General features: G+C 41.0%; 2 long non-coding RNA genes across 3 annotated transcripts in view; one reads left to right on the plus strand and one right to left on the minus strand.

Moving 5' to 3' along the window:
• LOC140607810 (uncharacterized) overlaps positions 1-23779 on the minus strand; it is a 592127-nt gene that overhangs the window by 14323 nt on the left and 554025 nt on the right. Inside the window, exon 1 of one of the 2 annotated variants that reach the window (XR_012009715.1) lies at positions 1089-1210. The exons of the other annotated variant lie outside the window; for it this stretch is intronic. This is a non-coding gene — a long non-coding RNA (uncharacterized lncRNA). Of the gene's footprint in view, positions 1-1088; positions 1211-23779 lie in introns of those variants that run through there. 2 annotated transcript variants of the gene reach the window in all.
• On the plus strand, positions 13-22080 carry LOC140607811 (uncharacterized). The gene is made up of 4 exons (XR_012009717.1): positions 13-170; positions 9017-9146; positions 21045-21475; positions 21846-22080. It is a non-coding gene; the product is annotated as an uncharacterized lncRNA (long non-coding RNA).

Genomic DNA, 23779 nt, shown 5'->3' on the forward strand with positions numbered 1-23779 from the left:
AGACACTGATGAGATATTGCTGAGTCATTAATGAGTCATCAATGAGTCACTGGTGAGAGACATTGATGAGACATTGACACTGCTCACATAGGATGTGAATAGAGGAACCATCCTGACAGGTGTCTCTGCTTTGGAAAAAGCAGCCAATTCATCTGAAAGAGGAAGAAAAGGTACGGCGGGTTAAGCTGCTTGAAGGGAGCACTGGACAGATTGAGGGAGGAGAGCTCAGGAATGGAAGAAAAATCTGACCAAGGCAGGTCTCAGAGTGCAGCTGACTTTTCAGATTAACTAAATGGAATATACCATGAGCTTGTGAGGAAACACAGCACAGATAATTTCCATTGGATTGAGGGTTAGAGATAGTAGGATATGGTTGTCTCAAGCCCAGGGTGGGTGAGATAGATGCCCCCTCGACTGGAAGGTCTCTTAGGGGGCAGCCTGGTGGAGGCCCAGGGAAGAGATGGGATATGTTATGTTGTGGGTAGAACATGTCACTATAAAGCGCAATTCTGTCTCTAGTGGAGCTGCCTTGCAGCTTCAGGATGAGGGAAGTTGGTGTGGAAGAAAGCTGAGACAGACACAGGGGGCAAGAGTGAAAGACCAAGAGAGACTCAAGGAGGAGGAGGAGGAAGGCGAGAAGGAAGCCAGAGGGATGGAGAGAAGTGGGGAGCGGGGAGCTGGAGTGGCTGGCGGCATGTCCTGGTACATGGGGCCCCAGGTCCCGGGTGCTGCACAAGCTGCTTGGCGGTGTTCTCCGGTCCGTGACCGTTACCAAGACCTAATTAACAAACCCTCTGCTGTGTGCGAGTAAGAATCAGATCTAACAAATGTTTGTGGGGGACCAACAAGTTCTCAATGTCTCAGGAATGAGACCCTCTCTAGTTCTCAAAACAATTCTTCAAGTTAGACGGCATTTTGCCATCCTTCCTATGAAGACACTAACTCAGGGAAGTTGGGGATTTTCCTTGGTTTCTACAGCTAGTAGTAGCACAATTAGGCCATTGTCAGCACTCTTTCTACACCCGGGCTCCTACTGGAAGGTGTATACACGTGCCCCTAGTGCAGTGTGGTGTGAGGCAGGATCTCACCAAGCACCACGGGATATGAGATGAAGGTCAAGTGCTGCGAGCCTTCAGGAAATGTGCAAGTGCTATTATGGTCACAAGGACTCTGCAGAAAAGCTACAGGGAACCTCTGTATCTCTTGGGTTGATCTACAGGAGGAGTTCTTAACTGCTTTGTGACATCACTGCATCTGACAGTCTGGTGAAGCCATGAACCCCTTCTCAGGATAATGCTTCTAAATGTATAAAATAAGATGCATAAAAGGAACTGAGTTATTATTTGGAAGACTGATAGATTAAGGGAAAGAATCAAGAATGTATGTTCTGACTTTCTATACTAACTCTACCACTGGGCAACCAAATAGGTGATGGGGATGTTTTCCTTATCGAAATATTACAATAATACATTATAAGAAATGATAGAAGTACGCCATTTTGTAACCCCTAATAGACTAATGGATCTAAACATTGAAGATGAATGGTTGTTAACAGAAATAACCAGAAGTAATCTTGCCTCTTCCTCTGCCCCTAAAACTTGATGGCATCAAGCATTTAGACCCAATTTCCAGTTTACGAGAAACACAGAGGAAAGAAGGACACCATGGGGATGTAACCTTATCCAAGCGTGTTAGAAACTCTACAGGGTAAACAGCCTGTGTAATGTCTAGGAACTACAATGAGATAATGCAGCATTGAAAAGGATTTGGGGGTATAACTGGATGATGGATGTGTGGGATTCTATATATCATTCAGTCTACTTTCATGTAGGTTCTGAGTTCTCCACAATAAAAAATTAAAACTACGTTTTAAGATTATCAAGGAAACAACTTACATTTTGAAATGCAAATATCAAAATATGTTTTAAAAATATTTCATGATATATAGTTAATAATTTTCCTCCATAATGTACTAAGTAATAAGATCCGTGGCAGGTCTAAAAACTATTGCAATGTCAAAGTGGCTGTGAGAATAAAACTGTACTATGAAATGAAAATACCAATTATTTCAATGGGTGACAACACCACAGGAAATGTTGTACCCCTGTGGTTTGCTGACTACATTCATAACTGAAGAAAATGCTAAATTGCAGCTGGGAGATAATAAAAATAAAGCTGAAGATTTTTCTGTTTAAGTTCACTGGGCATTCTGAATTCTGTGCATAGAGTCCCTCGATCCCAGGTAACAGCCCCTGTTCTAAAGGCTCAGGAGAGTTCTAGAATGAATACAGTGTTATGGCCCTGAGCTAGAGCCACCCCATGTCTGCAGTGGGGATTTGAACTGGCTTAAAAACCATGGTTCTTATCTGCTTGAGGCATTCAAGACTCTGTCCCTGTCCCTGGTTTTCTCTTTTCCCTCTGGAGACCAAGGCACTCTTGCTTCAGAGACAAATGTGCTCCCCTGATAGAAGTGACTTAATAGCATACCACATTCACTATACCACTTAAGACCCACTTGCAGTGATACAAAGCCATAGATTCCTAAAGAAAATTTAATGCAAATCCTGTGTTTTGCATATGTGAACAGTGATGCTTAGCCAGATCAACGGTCCAGTCCAGAAGCTCCTACACTTTCTGCGTGCATGGTGCCCTCTGCCTCTCACTCATTTTGTCACAGGTCCTAGGAGTTTTGTTTAAGTGGTTAGTTTTAATTTAAAACATTTTTTATGTACTAACAAATCTGTAGCCATTTGGAAAAAAATAATATATGTAAACTGAAGGAAGAAAGTGATATTTTTAAATACATTCTCAAATATCACCAGTCCCTACTAACAGCTTGCATGTCTGCCACTGGAATCAGATTTGGGCACCACCACTTTCCTGTCATGTTCTACGTTGTTTTTTGTGTGATGCTCACTTTTCATCACAGAAACTGCTCAAGATCCAGCTTTGCAAAGATAATGATGCTATTGTGAGAAATGCAGCACAATCAGTGTTAAACATGAACCACGTAAGGCTGGTAGTTTGAATGGTGTCCACCAGATGACAAGTATCACTGTCTCTGTTAAAAGTTGAAAATATCCCATGGCACCTCTCTGAGTGTGCTGTGATGTCCTCAGAGAGCCAAGTTATAGCCCACGGTCACATAGGTCAGTGTACTGGATCCAGAAGAACCAATGTCTCTTGCTTGCTAGCCATGTTCACGGGAGAACTGTGGCCACATTCATGGGAGAACTGTGGTCTTCTTTTGACTTCATTTCATAAATGGGCATATGTCTAAAACAGAATCTGATGAAACCATGTGGCAAATTATTGTGTTAAATGCTGAAAATCCTCCCTATCCAAGTAAATTTAATTTATCTGGGCTTTGTCCTCTGGGCAAATTTGTTTGAGTCATAGAAAGTCCACTATTAAGATTTTAAAAAATTATAGCAGTTCTTTTAGCTGTATTTGATGGTTATTTGCATTTGCTCTTATACTTTTGGACACAATGGAAAACTGGTTCACACTAGACCTCCTACTGTTAGGAAACCATAAAACTAGACAAAATATATGAAATAACTGTTTTCAGATGTTGGGCAATGAGTACTATAAAACTGTGACCCCTGAGAGGGGAAAAGCAGATGAAGCAAGCCCATGATCACCCAGATTTCTGCATGGAGGCACTTCTCAAAGTATGCTGCAGGGAGGGGGTGCCCAGGAGAATAAGGCAGTCCTGCTAAGGTGAGCAGAGGCAGTCTGGAGATGAAGACCAAAGGGACACCTGGCGGGTAGGGCATTAGGGATGTACAGAGAAGGAGTCTGGAGGTCTTCACAGACATCCCCTTGAGCACCTGGCTGGAGAGCTGGCTCTCTGTGCTAAAGCCAACGTGCTGATGTAGTAGACACAGATCAACTACCAAGGAGAAGTGAGTGACGTGAAGTTCCGGAACTTATACAGAGCTGGGAAATAATGAAGCACCAAGCAGCCAGTCTAGAAAGACCACAATGAACACACCAAGCACCAGGCTAATATCCCAGGAGAACAGGGCTACTAACAGGGTGACTCAAGCCCTAGAGGACAGACTACACTATAGGTGTCCTAACAAAGCTTAAGAATGAGGCTTCACAGAGCAAGCTTATCCATAAGTAAATTAGCTGCTTCAGAATTAAATTCTATACTCTCTAAGTGAAGACAGTAAAATTGGGACATTCAACAGTGTGGCATCCTACTGTGTCCAGGATACAATAAAAAATTGCCAGGCATGTAAAGAAGCAAGAAATGTGAGGGGAAAATGTGAACAGTAGGAAAATCAGTTAAAAGGAAGAGACTGCAATGACATAAATGACAGACTTTAATTTTTATTTTAAGCAGACTGCATCCAGCAAAGAGCCCAACATGGGGCTTGAACTCATGACCCTGACATCAAGACCTGAGCTAAGATCAAGAGTTGATTGCTTAACCTACTGAGCCACCCAGGCATCCCAGATTGACAGACTTTAGTACAACTATTATAAATAAGTTCAAAATTTTAAATGGAAGTATGGACATATTGTGGAACTAGAAAGGCAAAATAGAGAAATAAAAATCATTGAAAAAGAACACATGGAAATTCTAGAACTGAAACACAACCTAAAATGAAATATTTCTAATAGAAACTAAAAAAACACCCCAAGAGAACAGATCAATGGAACTAAAAGCTGATTCCTTGGAAAGAGCAATAAAATTGATAAACCTTTAGCCAGACTCATTAAAAAAAAAGATGTGGGGGTGCCTGGATGACTCAGTCAGTTAAGTGGGTGAAACCTGCTTAAGATTCTCCCTCTCCCTCTGCTCCTCCCCCACCCACCCTACTCTCTCTAAAAAAATAAAAATAAAAAAATAGAGAGGACTCAAATAAACAAAATCAGAAATAAAAGAGGAAAAAATAACAACCAACACCGAAGAAATACAATAATTTTAAGAGGACATTATGAAAAAAATGTGTGTCAACAAACTGGACAATCTAGGAAGAAATGTTCCAGAATGATAAATTTCCAGAAACTTATAAATCCCAGAGTTAGGAAGAAATAGAAAATTTGAACAGACCAATTACCAACAATGAAATTGAATCAGTAGTAAAAACAAAACAAAACACACAAAAAACTTCTAACAAACAAGAGTCTAGGACCAGATGGCTTCACAGGTGAATTCCACTAAATGTTTAAAGAAGAATTCATACCTATTCTTTTCAACCTTTTCCAAAAAATAGAAGAGTAAAGAAAACCTCCAGATTCATTATATGAGGCCAGCATTACCCTGATATCAATACCAGATAAAGACTTTATTAAAAAAGAGAATGACAGGGGTGCCTAGCTGGTTCAGTCAGTGAACTGTGGGACTCTTAATCTTGGGTTGTGGGCTTGAGCCCCCCTTTGTATATAAAAATTATTTAAAAATAAAATCTTAAAAAAAAGAACTACAGGCCAATACCTCTGATGTACATATATGAAAAAAATCCCTGACAAAATCCTAGCAAACCAAACCCAACAATATCTTAAAAAAAAAATCATTCACCACAATGAGGTGTTATTTACTGTGGAATGCAAGGGTGTTTCAAAATTCATTAATCAATCAACATGATATATCACATCAACAAAAGAAAGGATAAAAACCATATGACCATTTCAGTAGATGCACAAAAAGCATTTGACAAAGTATAACATTCATTCATGATAAAAACCCTCAACAAAGTAGGTTTAGAGGGAACATACTTCAACATAATAAAGGCCATATATGAAAAACCCACAGCCAACATCATACTCAATGAGGAAAAACTGAGAGCTTCCCTCCTGAGGTCAGGAACAAGACAGGGATGTCCACTCTCATTACTTTTATTCAACATAGTACTGGACGCCCTAGCTGTGGCATTCAAACAACAAAAAGAAATAAAAGGCATCCAAATTGGTAAGGAAGAAGTAAAACTCTCACTATTTGCAGATGACATGATAACATATATAGAACACCCCAGAGACTCCACCAAACAACTACTAGAACTGATAAATGAATTCAGTAAGGTCCAGGATACAAAAGCATACAGAAATCTGTTGCATTTATATAGACTTATAATGAAGTGGTAGAGATTAAGAAAGCAATCCCGTTTATAACTGCATCAAAAATAATAAAATACCTAGGAATAAAATTAACCAAAGTAGTGAAAGACCTGTACTCTGAAAACTATCAAACATTGATGAAATAAATGGAAAACAACACAAAGAAATGGAAAGACATTCCATGCTCATGGGTTGGAAGAACAACTGTCGTTAAAATATCCATACTACCCAAAGCAATCTACAGATTTAATGGAATCCCTATCAAAATATCAACAGTACTTTCACAGACCTAGAACAATCCTACAATTTGTATGGAATCACAAAAGACCCCAAATAGCTAAAGCAATCCCAAAAAGGAAAACAAAGTGAGAGATATCATAATTCCAGACTTCAAGCTATAATACAAAGCTGTAGTAATCAGAACAGTATGGTACTGGCACACACACACAAAAAAGACACATAGATCGATGGAACAGAACAGAAAACCTAGAAATAAACCCACAATTATACGGTCGATTAATCTTTGACAAAGCAGTAAAGAATATACAATGGGGAAAGGACAATCTCTTCAACAAATGATGTTGGTAAAACTGGACAGCCACATGCAAAATAATGAAACTGGACCACTTTCTTTCACAATACACAGAAATAAACTCAAAATGGATTAAAGACCTAAATGTGAGATCTGAAACCATAAAAATCCTAGAAAACAGCACAGGCAGTAACTTCTCTGACACTGGTCATAGCAACATCTTTCTAGATATGTCTCCTGAGGCAAGGGAAACAAGAGCCAAAATAAACTATTGAGACTTCATCAAGATAAAAAGCTTCTTCACAGTGAAGGAAAAAATCAACAAAACTAAAAGACAGCTTAACAAATAGGAAAAGATATTTCAAATGACATATCCGATAAAGGGTTAGTATCCAAAATATATAAAGAACTTGTACACTTGGGGCACCTGGCTGGGTCAGTTGGTAGATCATGCAATTCTTGATCTTGGGGACATGAGTTTAAGCTCATGTTGGACATAGAGTTTACAGAGGAAGAAGAAGAAGAAGAAGAAGAAGAAGAAGAAGAAGAAGAAGAAGAAGAAGAAGAAGAAGGAGGAGGAGGAGGAGGAGGAGGAGGAGGAGGAGGAGGAGGAGGAGGAGGAGGAGGAGGAGGAAGAGGAGGAGGAGAACCAATACAACTTAACACCCAAAACCCAAATCATCTAATTAAAAATGGGCAGAAGACATGAACAGACATTTCTCTAAATAAGACATACAGATCAACAACAGACACATGAAAAGAATCTCAACATCACTCATCATCAGGGAAATACAAATCAAAACCACAGTGAGGTATCACCTCACACCTGTCAGAATGGCTAGAATCAAAAACTCAAGAAATAATAAGTACTGGTGAAGAAGTGGAGAAAAAGGAATCCTCTTGCACTGTTGGTGGGAATGCAAACTGGTGCAGCCACTATGGAAAACAGTATGGAGGGTCCTCAAAGAATTAAAAATAGAATTACCATATGATCCAGTAATCACACTACTTTGAACCTAAAGAATACAAAAACACTAGTTTGAAAGAATACATGCACCCCTATGTTTATAGCAGCATTATCAACATCAGCCAAACTATGGAAGGAGCCCAAGGGTCCACTGATAGATGAACAAAGATGTGATACACACACACACACACACACACACACACACACAAATACAATGGAATATTATTCCACCATAAAGAGGAATGAAATCTTGCCATTTGCAAAATCATGGATGCAGTTAAAGAGTATTATGCTGAGTGAAGTAAGTCAGTCAGAGAAAGACAAATACCATATGATCTCACTCATATGTAGATTTTTTTAAATGTAGAATTTTTAAAAAAGATTTTATTTATTTGAGAGAGAGAGAGAGAGAGAAAGAGAAAGACCATGTATGTAAGAACAGAGGGAGGGACAGATGGAGAGAGAGAGAGAATCCTCAAGCATACTCCATCCTGAGCAAGGAGCCTGATGCGGGGCTCGATCTTACAACCCTGAGATCATGATCTGAGCTAAAACCAAGAGTCAAATACTTAACCGACTGAGCCATCTAAGCATCCCTCACTCATTTGTGGATTTTAAGAAACAAAACAAATGAGCAAAGGGGGAAGAAAGAGAGAAAGGCAAACCAAGAAACAGACTTAACCTACAGAGAACACACTGATGTGTACCAGAGGGGAGGTGGGGGGTGGGTGGAGGAAATAAGGGATGGGGATGAAGGAGGACACTTGTCCTGAGGAGCACCAGGTCACATATGGAAGTGTTGAATCCCTATGTTGTACACCTGAAACTAACATTACACTGTGTGTTAACTATATTGGAATTTTTAAAAATGGTAATGAAATGAAATGAAGTATTTCCATTCATCTGTAAACTTTCCAATCACAAATTCTGTCTTGTCCATACATATAATGCAGTATACAAAATATGCTGTCTCTGTAAATAAAATGCATTATTAGACAAGTAGCAGTATGTTTTAGTCCAGCAGCTCTCCTGCACCAAAGCCAGGGACTTTGTGAACAAGTGCAGGTATGCTCAAAGTGAGCTGGGCAACACTCGACCCAGTATTGACTCCCTATGACAGCACTGTTTAGTGGAACTCTCTGTGATGATGAAAATGGTCCAGTATCAGCTCTGTCCAGTACACTAGCCCCTAGCCACATGTATTTAAAGGTATTTTAATTAAAAACTTAATTTCTCAATCACAATAGTCACATTTCGGTCATAGTACAGCTCTGAAGTCTTAAGGAAAATGTTGATGGCTTTAGTCAATTCTGTTAAAATCTAATGTTTTTGATGTTAAAAGAATTAATTCAGCTTCCAAAGGCTTGAATAACTCAATAACTCCATTAAGAGTAGTTTATGTCCTGAGGAAATCAAAGTGGGATTTTTTTTCCTCATTTTACTAGTCATTATGTTAGCAGAGAAATGAAGGTCTTATCTGAACACAGTTGTTTTCAAACTTTCCTGGGCAAAGCAGTTACATGGAGAATTTGCTGTCAGTGAAGATTTCTGAGACACCTCCACTCTCAGACTAAGGTGTGTCTAATCTGGGTATCTTCATGGATGGGATTCAGGAATCCATGTTCTTAGGAAGCATCTCAGATAATTCTGATATATGATTACCCCTTAAGAAATGCTAAAACACACACACACACACACACACACATACACATATCCAAACCAAATATTAACAGCTCAATCAGTATGGTTTTATATGCATGATGTGGGCAATTATTTAATTTTTCCTTTTGTTACTTATTTTGTTATTCATCAGCTAAGCTCTTCCTAACTATAGAATAACTTTTCCCATTTTTTACTTTATTCCATTCAAAGCAATTTACATTTTTCCAGATGATTCAAAATATCATGTTTTTGTACATTAGAACCTTGCATGCACCAGATGCCATTCATTTGTTGAGTGAGTGAATCAAGATAATAGGTGTGCCATCTCTGAAAACACTTGCCCCCCCACACTAATTATGTTAATAAGTTAATGATGTGAGAACTGAGATACCAGGTCCGAACTGAGTACTTTCTCCTTTTACATCAGCAGAATGCATTTCACAAGTAAACTCATCATTAGAGAGTTCTGAACCATTTGTCCCTTAGGAGTAGGAGTAAAAAATTGTAAAACTCAGAGGATGATACAAAGAAGTGGCCTTTAACCTATTACTTAGAAATTCTAGAAAGAGAGAACAGAATTCAAGAAAGAGAGAACAGAAAAAAACAGAGGAGGAAACTTCAAAAACATAATTGATGTAATTTCACAGAATTGAAGAATGTGACTTTCAAGATTGAAAGAGCACACCAAATATCTAGTACAATAAATGGAAAAAAAAAAGAAGACATAATGCACATCATCACACAATTTCTAAAAAACAAGAATAAAGAGAGGGAGTAAAAAATACCAAGAATAACTTACATAAAAAGACTGAAAAAACAAGCACACAAAAATAAAAACAGGTCAGGAATCCAACACAATGGACTATCTACAACTAACATCATACTTACTGGTGAAAAGTTGAAAGCTTTCTCCCTAAGGTCAAGAATAGGACAAGAATGTCACTCTCACAACTTCTCTTCGACATTGTACTAGAGTTTCCAGCCAGTGCAATAAGGTAAGAAAAACACATTTAGGTTAGAAAGTAAAAATAAGAATGTCGTTTCTTGCTAATGCTAGAATTGTTTGTCAAAAATTTTATAGAAGTAGAGAAAAAAAGCTAGAAGAACTTATAAGAAACTTATCAAAGTTACAAAATACAAGAACAAAATTCAAAAATCAATTGCATTTCTCTATACCAGCAATGAACAATCAGAAACTGAAATTTAAAAAACAGTACCAAAAAAAAAAAAAAAAAAAAAAAAAAAAAAAAAAAAAAAAAAAAAAAACAGTACCACTTTCAATAACATAATCAAATATGAACTAGTTTGGAGTACAAGATCCATACACTGAAAACTACAAAACATTGCTAAGAGATGATAAAGAAGATTTTTTTTTAAAGATTTTATTTATTTATTCATGAGAGACACACAGAGAGAGAGAGGCAGAGGGAGAAGCAGGCTCTCCATGCAGGGAGCCCGATGTGGGACTCGACCCTGGGTCTTCAGGATCACGCCCTGGGCCGAAGGCAGGCGCCCAACCGCTGAGCCACCCATGCGTCCTGATAAAGAAGATTTAAATAAATAAATAAATAAATAAATAAATAAATAAATAAATAAAACATGTTGATGAATTGGAAGACACAATATTGTTAAGATATTAATCTCCCAAGATGTATCTATAGATTCCATGAAATTCCACTTAAAATTGCAGAAAGTTTTTTGTAGAAATGGACAAGCTTAATCTAAATTTTATATTTAAAAAACAGCATAGAAGAGCCAAAACTATTCTGGAAAAGATCTTAAAAAGTAGAAGGATTTACACTGTATGCTTTCAAGACTTACTACTGAAAGGTAGTAATCAACACTGTGCAGTATTGGCATGAAGATAGAGCAATAGATCAATGTATCAGGATGAAGAGACCAAAAGTAGACTCACACATATACAGTTAATTGATTTTTGACAAAGGTGCCAAAACAATTTAATAGTGAAAAGGAACCTTTTCAGAAATGATATTAGAACAATTAAGTAACAATATGCTAAAAATGTTAACCTTTACCTAACGCCACATACAAAGCTAATTCAAAATGCATCATAGGGAATGCCTGGGTGGCTCAGTGGTTTAGCGCCTGCCTTTGGCCCAGAGCATGATCCTGGAGTCCCGGGATTGAGTCCCACATTGGGCTCCCTGCATGGAGCCTGCTTCTCCCTCTGCCTGAGTCTCTCTCTCTCTCTCTCTCTCTCTCTCTATCTCTCATGAATAAATAAATAAAATCTTTTTTAAAAAATGCATCAAAGACCTGAATGTAAGAACTAAACCTACAGAATGTTAGAGCATGGCTCATCAGAACTTTCTCTAATAACAAAAATATTCTTTATTTGTACTGCACAAGATGGTAGCCATTAGCCACATGTGGCTATAGAGTGCTTAAAATGTCACTAGTATGATTGAGGAGCAGATTTTTAATATTTAATTTTATTTGATTTAACGTGAAATACAAATAGCCATATGTAGGTAGTAGCTATCAGGCATCACAATTTCAGAAGAAATCATAGGAGACAGGCTTAGGCACCTTGACTTTTGCAAAGATTCCTTAAGTACAATACAAAATCCTGAACAACTAGGAAAAAGGAAACCAATTAATCAGATTTTATTAAAACTTAAAACTTTTACTTTTCAAAATATATTGTTAAGAAAATGAGAAAATTCTCTGCAGACTGATAGAATATTTGCAAAAACAGTTACCTGACTTATACCCAGTATATGTTAAGAAGTGTCAAAACTCAATAATTCAAAAAATTATAAAAATGAACATGTTCAAACAGACATTTGTCTAGAATATATGTATGTAGAGAGAGAGCAAGCTCTAATAAGCACACAAAAAGATGATCAACACAATTCATCCTTAGGAAATGAAAAGTAAAACTATAATGGGATAGTAGGATACACACAGCCGCTTAGCAAAATTTAAAAAGCAAGTGTGGATGTAGAATAACTGGAACTCTCACATACTGCTGATGAGAATGTAGTATGGTACACACACCTTGAAAAGCAGTTTTGTAATTTCTTAAACATTTAAACATCTACACAACCATTCCACACTTAGGTATTTACCTAAGCAAAAGGAAAGCACAAGTCCACACATGTCCACACAGAGACTTGTACACAAATTCATCACAGCTAAAATCCAGATACAAATATTCATCAAGAAGTGTATCCACAAACTGCAATAATACATCCAGACAGTGGGAGGCTACTCAACAATAAGAGGAATGGCCTATTGATAATGTTGTAACATGGATGAATCTCAAAATAATTGTGTAAGTGAAAAGGCTAGATACAGTTTACATACTATACAATTCCATTTATATAAAATTCTAGAAAATGCAGACAAATCTATAGTGATAAAAAGCGGATCCATAGTTATCTGTAGGCAAAGATGGAGGGTTTGCAAAGAGGCGATGTAAACTTTTGTGTGTGATGGATATACTTATTATCTTGTGGTGATGGTTTCAGAAGTACATACATTTGTTGAAAGGAGTCAAATTGTACACTTCCCACATTTTTACTTTACTTTGCAAATCAAGTATCCCTCAGTAAACTTAAAAACAGCAGTATAGACTACTGAAAAGCAACATAGTGAGTTAGAGGACAAAATTTCAAGGGAAAATTATTTTTCACCTAGAATCTTATACCTAGCTAAACTATCCTCTAGTGTTGCACAGCCTACTAGAAGATATAACTTACCAAAACAAGGGAGTAAATCAAGCAGGAGGGAGAACATGGGATCCAGAAAAGGGGAAACCCACATGGAAGACAGGTAGAATGAAGACTGGTGATGATAACCTTGTGGCAACACTTGAGGGCAGCCTATCCAGCTTGCAGCAGGTGGACAGGGGTCTCTGGCAGGAATGGCTCCAGGGAGAAAGTGAACTCATAAATTCTTGATGTGTTTGGTCTCGCAGAAGATAGTGTCAAAGATGATTATGATACTGATATTGAACATGAAAGGAATTTGTGATAAGAACAGAGAAAACTAAGTAAATGAACAACCTTCATAAACCAAGACTATTACCAACTCCCAGAAAAACAAAGCTTCACAAGAAAGGAAATATAATCTCTGTTCACCACTGGGCTCAGCCATGAACTGCTTCCATTTTCAGACTAAGGTGTATATTGATGTAATACAAAACAATGATATATCTACTTTGGGAAAAGGGGAGTGGGGAAGAATGTGAAAGAACATGAAAGCTTTATGGTTTGTAATGAATAAGATCCAAATGGATAAGGTCTAAAATAAATAAATTAAGACTAACTATCCAGAGGGAAGATGAGCAGGTGGAGCACAGGAGGTTCCCATGTCAACAAAAGTACTCTGTGTGGTATCATAATGTACACACAGTGTGTTACACATTCGTCCAAACCCACAGAATGTGCAACACCAATATTGGACCTGAATGTGCCCTGTGGCCTCTGGGTGATGATGATGTGTCAGTGCAGGTACATTGGCTGTGATGATGTTGGTGATGGAGGAGGCTGCGTGTGTAGGTGCAGGGGTGCACAGGAATTCTGTACTTTCCACTCAAAATTGCTGTGAACCTAAAACTGTTTTAAAAACACAGTCTAAAAAAAAAACACACAGTCTAGGGCACTGAGGGGGGCACTTGACGGGATGAGCATTGGGTATTAAGCTATATGTTGGCAAACTGAACTCCAATAAAAAAACCACAGTCTATTAAAATGTTCATATGCAATACATTAATTATAAAATTAGAATGTGTCAGTTCTAGATTTAATCCTGAGTTTCCTGTTCATTAGTGATCTCCCCTCTGATATTACTTAGCCTCTCAGTTTCTTCACCTATAAAAAGGGGGACAATCATAATTTGGAGGTGTAGTAAGGATTAAATAAGATTCTATGTCTGAACTCTAATAGTGATTAAATCTCTTCATACTTTGTACTCTTCCCAAAGAGATAAAGGTGGCTCACAAAGATGCACTTAGCAGTAAGATAAAATCAACTGAAATAAATATGAAAATGAAGGCAGGTCTGTTACCCAGGACTTGCTCAGTTCTCTTTCTCCTGTGATTGAAGCAATACCTTTGGGGTACATTTAATGAGTTCATGTGCCCACTATGTGGGTGCCTTAATATGGCTGCAATTAGCTCCTCTGTCATCCTGCAGCTTCTGCTGTGCTATTATGTAGACAATCAATTTAAGGTGGACCCCAAGCCGGTTTGAGGCTCCTCATCAGTTGTATTAAAGGCATCCTGTTTACAAGAAAGTAGATTTAGAGAATAATTGCACACAGAATATTCATCAAAGGCCTGTCAAAGCCTGAACTATTCAATTTTCTAGTAGAACCAGAGCCCTCAGGATGCAAAGCACTTCCCAGGCAAGAAAACATGTCAGTATACAATCAAGAGTGAACGTTATGGTTTGAACGGTGTTCCCCAAGAAGATGTGGCAGTCCCGAATCCCTTCTGAGACCTTCCTTGGAAATAGGGTCTTTCCAGATGATCAAGTTAAGATGAGGACATTAGGGTGGGCCCTGATCCAAGAGGACTGCTGTCCGTACAAGAAGGGAAAATGTGGACACAGAGGCCCATGGAGACATGTTGTGTGAGGATGAAGGCAGAGATGGGAGCTGTGTCTATAAGCCAAGGCGTGCTGACCAGCATCAGCACACACCAGAGGCTGGGCACAGGGACCAGCCTGCCCCATCTTCGCGGCAGCCTGAGAGATGATGAAGCTCTGTGGTTTTCAGCCCTTCAGGTGGCAGCACTGTGCTATGGTGGCCATGGGAGATGGCCACAGTGGGGACGACTGAGTGAGCCCAGGCAGGAAAGAACTCTCCTTACTTGAAGAATTGCGTAGGAGCACAGGTAGCAGGTGTGGCGTTGGCTCCCAGTGCTTCAGCTCCGAGGCTGAACAGTGGTGCCCCCACCCAAACCCGAGGCAGGGCAGCCTCCTTGCTGTTCTAACACATCGGTGGCTCCCTCTGCTTTGCGCCCACTTGAGCTTCGAGTAACCCCTCGCTTCTTTTTTATTTATTTTTTATTTTTTTAACCCTTCGCTTCTAATTGCTGTCTTAGCGCTCCGCGTATTCTTTGGCCTGAATGACTGTCTCTCGCGGTTTGCACGTTCTAGTCATTGCAGCGAATCCATCCAGCCGAGTATTTCAGGCACCCCTACTCCACACGGTTAAATGTCTGCAGCACAGTCCTGGCTCCAATGGCCAAGAGCCTATGTAGCATATTTTACAGCGAGTGTCAGAGCCATCCCCTACATTCCCCTGAACAGGCAAAAACAGGCTGTGGAGCTAAACACCTTTCTTTTTTCTTTTTTTCAAGATTTATTTATTTATTTATGATAGACATAGAGAGAGAGGGGCAGACACAGGAGGAGGGAGAAGCAGGCTCCATGCCGGGAGCCCGACGCGGGACTCAATCCCGGGACTCCAGGATTGCACCCAGGGCCAAAGGCAGGCGCTAAACCGCTGAGCCACCCAGGGATCCCGAAAAGCCTTTTTTTTTTGTGCTCAGATTCGGGTCCTGCAAAGTGCTGCTGATCCAAGTGCCAATGCCTTCCTGCTCCTACCGACCTCTCTCACTGCGGCCCCCAACTCCTCAGTCTTCCTCAACTTCACTCAAAAGATAGGAAGTAAAATCAGTTTTAAAATAATAGCAAGCTTTTGAAGAAAGTAGTTTAATATACAGAGTGGAGAGCTGCCTCTTTCAAAGGAAGCATCTTGTCCTATTTGTATATATTTGATGAGTGTATAACATAAAAAATTATTCAAAAAAGTGAGAATGTTGAAAGTTTTGATTTCAGAGTCTCCGTAATAAGCCATGCCGACCCTCTCCGTTTTGAGTGCCACCTTCACACAGTAAATTGGTCAGCTCTCTCATTACCACATGGGTTGGACCTCGGTGCTGATGCTCCTGTCACACGCCCATCCTTGGATCCTGCCCACAACATCCACAAGACGCACTCTGTCAACTCATGTCTTATACCCAGAAGCAGAACCCCGCACTCAGGAAGAAAGAGGAATGCACGGGAGCAGAACTGGTTATTTCAGAGCCACTGACATGAAACTGAGAAGCTAGAGAGATGGAGCAGAGTAAAAACCTAGGGTGGCTCTGAAAGCAGGCTCGCCCCTGGTCAGAACCCTCAGACCAAGCCTCTGCTTAGGAAGCCCGTGGCACCCTGGGGCCGGGAGCGGTTGCAACCAAAAGCAACACAGAGCTAATGGCCACATTTTAGCAAGTCCTTAGCATCTGGGCTTCTGTGCCAGTGTCTCTTCACCTGTCATGCTCTGCCAGATGCACGGATTTAAATTCGGTTATGGGAATATGAGTAAGCTACTAGTGTAAAAAACAATCTCACTCATTAAAAAAATTGTTTTAGTCTTTCAAACTGAGAATACTACTAGAAATGTATTCTCAATTTTTAAAAATGTGAAATTTAGATGGCAAGCTATATTATCACTTACTAAGACAAATTATAAAAAATTCTCCAAATAGTTAAACCAATAATTTATCATCCCAAATGAATATATCATCTGTATATAAATACTGTATAATACTGGCAGAATCTGATTTACTATATATAAATACAGTAAATATTGGCAGAAAAATAAGACTGTCTTTGACGTTGCAGCTTCAGTTAAATGATACCATCGTATTGACATAATAAAAGAAAACATATATAATTTTATACCAACCCATAAGCTACAAATTCAATATCAGTTTGAACTCTCTGCATTTTCAGCACCCTCTTACTATGCCAGTAATTACACATGGAGCCCCAGGCTAGCAGTATTTAACAAGTCTGTTCGTTAAGTAAAGTCTACACAACTTAATATTTATGTCCTAATAACTTTGTGACAATTTTTTAAAATTACATACGTTGAATAAAAAAATATGTACTTTCACTTCATTCCCCGACCAGCCACAATTACTGATTACTGGCTTGGGTGTCCAGGTTGAGCACCCCACGCTTCTCCAGCCGTGGAATTGGCTTGGACCCTAACACCTCGTTTCTGGGTTTGCTTCAATTTTCCCAAGCAAAGTATGTTTGACACGACAACTGCTGAGAAGCCAGCTTCACAAAGACATGCTGTTGGCAGAGGGACATGGCTGGGGGTGCATGTTCAGCGGGTGGGCCACCCGGAAGGAGAGCTCAGGTGTCATCTAATCAAATGTCCGGGGTTGTGTGCTCTCTCAAATACTCTGAGCTACCTGTCCGAGGCCCGTGGGGCCCCCAGGTGCCTCAGCTTACAGTCTGGAGACAAGGTTGGGACAGGTCGGCTGGCCCTAGCCTGTCACCCAGGGTGTTCTGACACCCACCATGCTAACTCTAAGAAATGCCTTTCCAGTTCCATACATTTCAAACATACAAGTTACACAGTCAATCCATACCGCCACACAGAGTATTATGAAGAGTAGTAAGGTAGCATCTGGAGATAGCTCTGGCGGGGAGTGACTGGCTGCCCACCTGCTTCCCGGTCAAGGTCACCATCTGAAGATCTACCCTCGAGAGCACCTCGAGAAATCCTTTGACAGTTCTGTGCCTGGAGCTTGAAGAGGTAAACCCCAGCCTGCATGGCTCCTCACAGGTGCTCACGGTTCTGGTTTCCAGTCTAAGAGGAGGCTGCCTTTTCCCCCGCCTGCCTCCTTTTCGCCAGGTGCCTGAACTGACTCTGCACACCAGATGTGACTTTACCCTGATGTTCCTAAGAGGACACTTTCCCTTAATAGAATATGAAACAGCACTGCATGATACAACATGATACAATACCACACCACACAATACAGCACAACACAATGCAGTGATTGTAACACTTCCCCGTAACAGACATCTCCCCACCCCTTACTGCCTGCCAGATCACGTAAGAGGTCTTGGGGAATTCAGAGTTGAAAGAAGCTCCCTAAAATAAATAAATAAATAAATAAATAAATAAATAAATAAATAAATAAATAAATAAATAAAATAAATAAAAAAAAGAAAGAAGCTCCCTGGCCTCAGCGGCCGCTCCATCCAGCTCTAGGTCAAGACCTCTGCTGTCTCAGAGTCATTCCCCTCTGGGGTGTCCTGCTCCTCAGGCTGGAGTCTGCTCTCTGTATCTCCTTGAGAACCACACGAGGACCATGAAAGCACCCATGCTCCTCATATTCTGGGATGTGCAGGCACTGTGCTGAGCCCCTGAGAAGCCTCCTCTCTTTTGTAGCATCACATGCGGATGCTGGACCATGCCTGGGAGAGCAGGGGACCCAGTGGCGGTGGCAGGCCTTGCTCTGTGCAGCTCCTTCCCAGCAGCCTCCTGCCCCTTCACCTGCCCTGTTGCTTGCATTCCCTTCAACAAGCAGCTGCTGTCACTTTGCAAGATGCCTGGGGACTCTGCTGACGATTGGGGGGAAATCAAACCGGACACAGTTTCTGTTCCCCAGGAAGCTTGCGGATGTTGGGTGCCATACCAGCTGGGGAAAGCCTCCACCTGAGGCTGCAAGAAGCCTTGGCTTCCACAGGTGCTCAAGACAAAGCTCTGCAGGCTGGCCCTGCTTTTGCTGTTAAGTTTAAATAAGCCTCTAAGGGGCACCTGGGTGACTCAGTGGTTGAGCATCTGCCTTTGGCTCAGGTCTTGATTCCAGGGTGCTAGGATTGAGTCCCGCATCACACTCCCTGCAGGGAAACTGCTTCTGTCTCTGCCTATGTCTCTGCCTCTCTCTCTGCGTCTCTCGTGAATAAATAAATAAAATCTTAAAATAAATAAGCCTCTGATGCAGAGACTCCACCTTAAAATGTTATTGTCAATATTCTGTTTTTTTAAGCCTGATTTAACATAATCATAACTTTAGAATTCAGTTAAAATTTAATTTGTTCAAATTTATATTGAACTTGTATATTATAGATTGATTTTAAATGACCTATTTTTCTTGCAAATGTATGATTAAATTTGAGCTGTGACTTTAAATACGATTTCAGTTTTCTGTGCATAGTTACTACAGGTGATATGTTTGTTTTTGAGCCTAAAATATAGTTTAATTATTTCAAGACTTTTATATGCTTTCCCTTAGTAAACGTATAATTTAGTTTGTTATCCAAAATGTCATAGTTTAAAATTGAGAATACATTTCTAGTAGTATTCTCAGTTTGAAAGACTAAAACAATTTTTTAAATGAGTGAGATTGTTTTTTACACTAGTAGCTTACTCATATTCCCATAACCGAATTTAAATCCGTGCATCTGGCAGAGCATGACAGGTGAAGAGACACTGGCACAGAAGCCCAGATGCTAAGGACTTGCTAAAATGTGGCCATTAGCTCTGTGTTGCTTTTGGTTGCAACCGCTCCCGGCCCCAGGGTGCCACGGGTTTCCTAAGCAGAGGCTTGGTCTGAGGGTTCTGACCAGGGGCGAGCCTGCTTTCAGAGCCACCCTAGGTTTTTACTCTGCTCCATCTCTCTAGCTTCTCAGTTTCATGTCAGTGGCTCTGAAATAACCAGTTCTGCTCCCGGGCATTCCTCTTTCTTCCTGAGTGCGGGGTTCTGCTTCTGGGTATAAGACATGAGTTGACAGAGTGGGTCTTGTGGATGTTGTGGGCAGGATCCAAGGGATGGGCGTGTGACAGGAGCATCAGCACCGAGGTCCAAACCATGTGGTAATATTCAAAACAAATCAGTTTAGGAAACTCTGTCCTCGCTGCTATGCACAGGGGCCTGATTATCTGGACTGCCATTCTCATCCATTAAGATTATGAATGATTTAGTCAACAAAGGCAATGCCATTTTCTCCAAAAAGCTATAGTTAAAATGCATAGATTATCAGATTTCCTTAATGGTGCCCCGTGTCCTGAAATTACCTACCAGCCATACTGCAACTCTTCTATTACTAACATAGTTTGGATTCTTTTTATAGAACATTTTCTCTCATTATGTCATATTTAAAATTTACTTTCTCACATGCTATTCAAATAGGTCGTGATTTCTTCCATAACCACACCTTCACTTAGATCTGTATAACTCTAAGGAATGCTGTTTTTACTGTGATTAGCAGTAATAATGACCTCCATAATGCAGAGCTGCATGCTCTATAGATGCAGCGCTGCCCATGCACATGGGTGTATTCCTTGCACAGGGCAGCCCCCCTATTTGCATGACCTCTTCCTCTCAAGACATGTAGAGTACTTAATGTATTGAGGTTTTTCACAACAAAGTAGTCCCATTTTACAGATGATCGTACGAAGAAACTAATGATCTGGTACTTTTTAATAATTATGACCTATCCGAATAAACCGATTTTGCATCTCATGTGCACTATTATATGCCTTTCCTGACATCTTACGTGCCATTAAAATTACTCGCAACTAATTGACACGAATGTGTGGACCCAGGTGGCATTTACAAGACCCAGTCCGTGGGAATGCAGATCAGCTTGGTAAGCTTTGGAATCAAGACACAGCATATGACTGTCCACTCCTTTTATTGTCCATTCTGTAAAGCAAAAGCCATGCACGTGGCGGATGCTCTTGATGCTCAGCCTCCACTGTGGATCAGGAGAGGCAAAGTGCATCTACAGGCAGTCAGAGCAGTTCATTGGAAAATGGAAAACAAAAGCGAGAAATCAGTCAGTCCTTTCTATTTATGAGATTCCAATAATCCGGTTTAAATTTTTTTTCTTCTCCCACTAATTTAATTTTTTCAAAAGTCATCTAAATTGAACAATTAAGTGAGAGCACTTTATAAATAATAAATTGCTACTCAAATTTAAGTGATCTAGACACAGTTTCAGCAGCTATTTGCCATACAAATTTTCAGGCCTATCCTTGATACAGGTTTTCCCAGCATCATGCACAACCTCACTAACTCCTTCCTGCACCTACGAAGGTGCAGATTCCTGAGTCCTGATGGGATTGGGCTGAGACTCTGGAGGGGAAGCAAGTTCTGCTGGTATCCTGTGCGTCCTGAAGACAAGAGACCACTGCCCCTAGTGAACCTCCAAGTCCACAGCTTTGACAGCTCAGAGCCGCTCTGCAGCAGCCATTTGTTGAACAACAAAGCAGTTATCCTACATACTCTGCTCAAGTTTATATTGCAATCTTCTTTGGTGCATAAAGAAATGCAGCATGTACCCCTCGTGGACAGATTGGCCACAGGGGATGTTGAAGCAACACTAGGATGTCCAGCTTCCAGCTTTTGCTTCTTCTGGGAAGCCTTCCCTGATTTTCCCCAATTGGGCAGGAATGACCAGGCAGCAATCTGATGGGTAAGTGTCCCTCAATTATAGCCCTCGGGAGCATCCTCACTGTTGTGACAGCGAGTTTCACCTGCTTGGGCAGTGAGCCCAGTGTCTGGCCACACACATACATGTGCTTTTATAATAACCCGGACATGTACTGTGCTATAACCGGTATTTGTTGAACAAACGAATGAATGAACATGATGGTTAACACATAACTCTAAAGAGAGATTCTTATGAATACGGGTATTTGGGCGTATTGGTGCACGTAATTAACACTGTTCCCATGCAGGCCAAATTTGGCGTCGATGCCACAATTGTCCCACTGTACCCCTGCCGGATCTGACACAGGCTGATACGTGAAATGAGCATTTACTGTGGCTCTGCTCTTCTCTAGACACAGCATGCACCTGAGATCATTGATCCTGACCATATTCTTGTGAAGTTGGTTTTATCATTTCTTCTCGAATATGAGAAGATGGTCTCAGAGGAAGGACCTTTGACCAAGGGCAGCAAGCGGATATGCGCTGAGCCGTGATTCAGGCGCAGCTCTGTCTGATGTCTCCGTGTTGCTGTGCTACAGTTCACCAGAGATCAGAAATACAATAAATACCATGTTGACTAGCTTTTCACCTCGATTCTTCCTTTTCTTTGGGCACACAGGTGTCATTTCTCCGTAGGGTGAAAATGCAAATAGCCATTTTTTACAAGAATAAACTTTGCCCTTCTGTTCAATTTTTAGCACAAAGCACGAAGCTACTGCTTATCCATCATGTGGGTTTTCACGGTAAATTTCCTGGTAAAGTTTGGGCTATTCTATGTCCTGAAAATTCCTCCTATAGTGTGGATTACTCAAAAGCATGAGGGTTCTAAATCTTTTCCCTGGTGAAAACACGCTCACCTGGATTTCCTCTTGCTCTGCTGCTTAGAAATAAAAAGCTAAGTTGGCCTCTGCTTTGAATTTCCTCATGCCGATCTTGACACGGCTGCTGTAGTGCTTGTAGGTGTTACCTACCTGCTTGGTACTTTGCCCTAGATGCTGGTATTCATTGCAGGAAATCCTGGGTCAGTCCTCTAGATGTCTAAGACTCTTGTTTTCCTATCTTTCAAGTGCGTAGGACTAACAGAGAGTGCTATTGCTGCCTCTAGATATCATCTCTAGTTAGCATTTCCGGGGTGCTCAGAGAGAAAACAATGTCTGGGTGATAACTCTTGTCAGTTTCCTCATTGTCAAACCCAATCTTACATTCCTCCACACTCACAATATTTCCCCATTGGGAACATGCCTGACATTGCAATTTCTCAAAACTGCAGCTCTGCAGTGAATGCCTAATTCCTGAAACTGCAAAATCTAACAAAAGCTGATTTTTTCCACTGATTTGACTGGCTGACTATTTCGAGACTTTGCATGTGATGACCTGCTGTTCCTCACAAACAACATCCTTAATGTACCCACATGGTTGTTCTCAAGTGGCTGCCGGCAATTAAACCCTTGCGAGCTGCCTGCGGGGCATTCAGATTACTCACAGTGTCCAGAGTCTCTGCAGCAGACAGATTTCCCCCCAGGTCACATTTAGCAGGTTGCTGAGTAGCACTGTGTCCCCTGCTTTGGAAGCCGGAGCCCAGTGGCCACCTGGAGACACTGCCTGACCCCGGGAAGGCTGAGCGCGCAGCGCCCTCGCGTTGTTTTGCAATGTTTTTAAAACTGCCTTCTCTCTCAACTGGTGTTGATTTTTCATATGTAAAGATGAAAAGCCCACTTCGAGCAACACGTGGCAATCCCAGTTCTTTTGTTTGTTTTTCATTACCAAAATAGATGACCTTTGTCTGCCTTGCATACCTCACTTGTTTGGGGTGTTTTCTCTGTTTTTCATATTTGTTAAAACTCTTGGTGTGATTTCAGCCTAATTTCTGGATCTGACTGCTAGGGAAGACAAGGATGTAACCACTTCCTCTTCTGCTCTTCTGACCCTCTCATCTTTCCCCCCCAAACTCCAGCGCCCCAGGGGTTTTGCTCCCTGAGGCAGTCGGCCTGCTTCATCAACGCCTCCTCTTCCACCCCGCGGGTGGGGGTGGGGAGGGGGCTAGCGCAGGTCGCCACCACCCCCAGGACCTCCACCTGCAGACCAGGGTTTGCTGGGGCCTAGGGGAGGTCACGACTCCAGGACAGCCAGGTAAGGTCCGCGGAGCGCTGCGTCCCAGAACTTGCTCTTTCGGTTTTGGTTTCCTATGGAAATAACTGCCTCAGTAAGACTGAGCCTCTGGAGCAGACAGCCCCCCCCAGACATCCCCCCCCTCCCCTGCCCCGGGCCCAGCCGGAGGAGCAGCCAG

The sequence above is a fragment of the Canis lupus genome, chromosome 17 (genome assembly GCF_048164855.1).
Source record: "Canis lupus baileyi chromosome 17, mCanLup2.hap1, whole genome shotgun sequence".
NCBI classification, from domain to species: domain Eukaryota; kingdom Metazoa; phylum Chordata; class Mammalia; order Carnivora; family Canidae; genus Canis; species Canis lupus.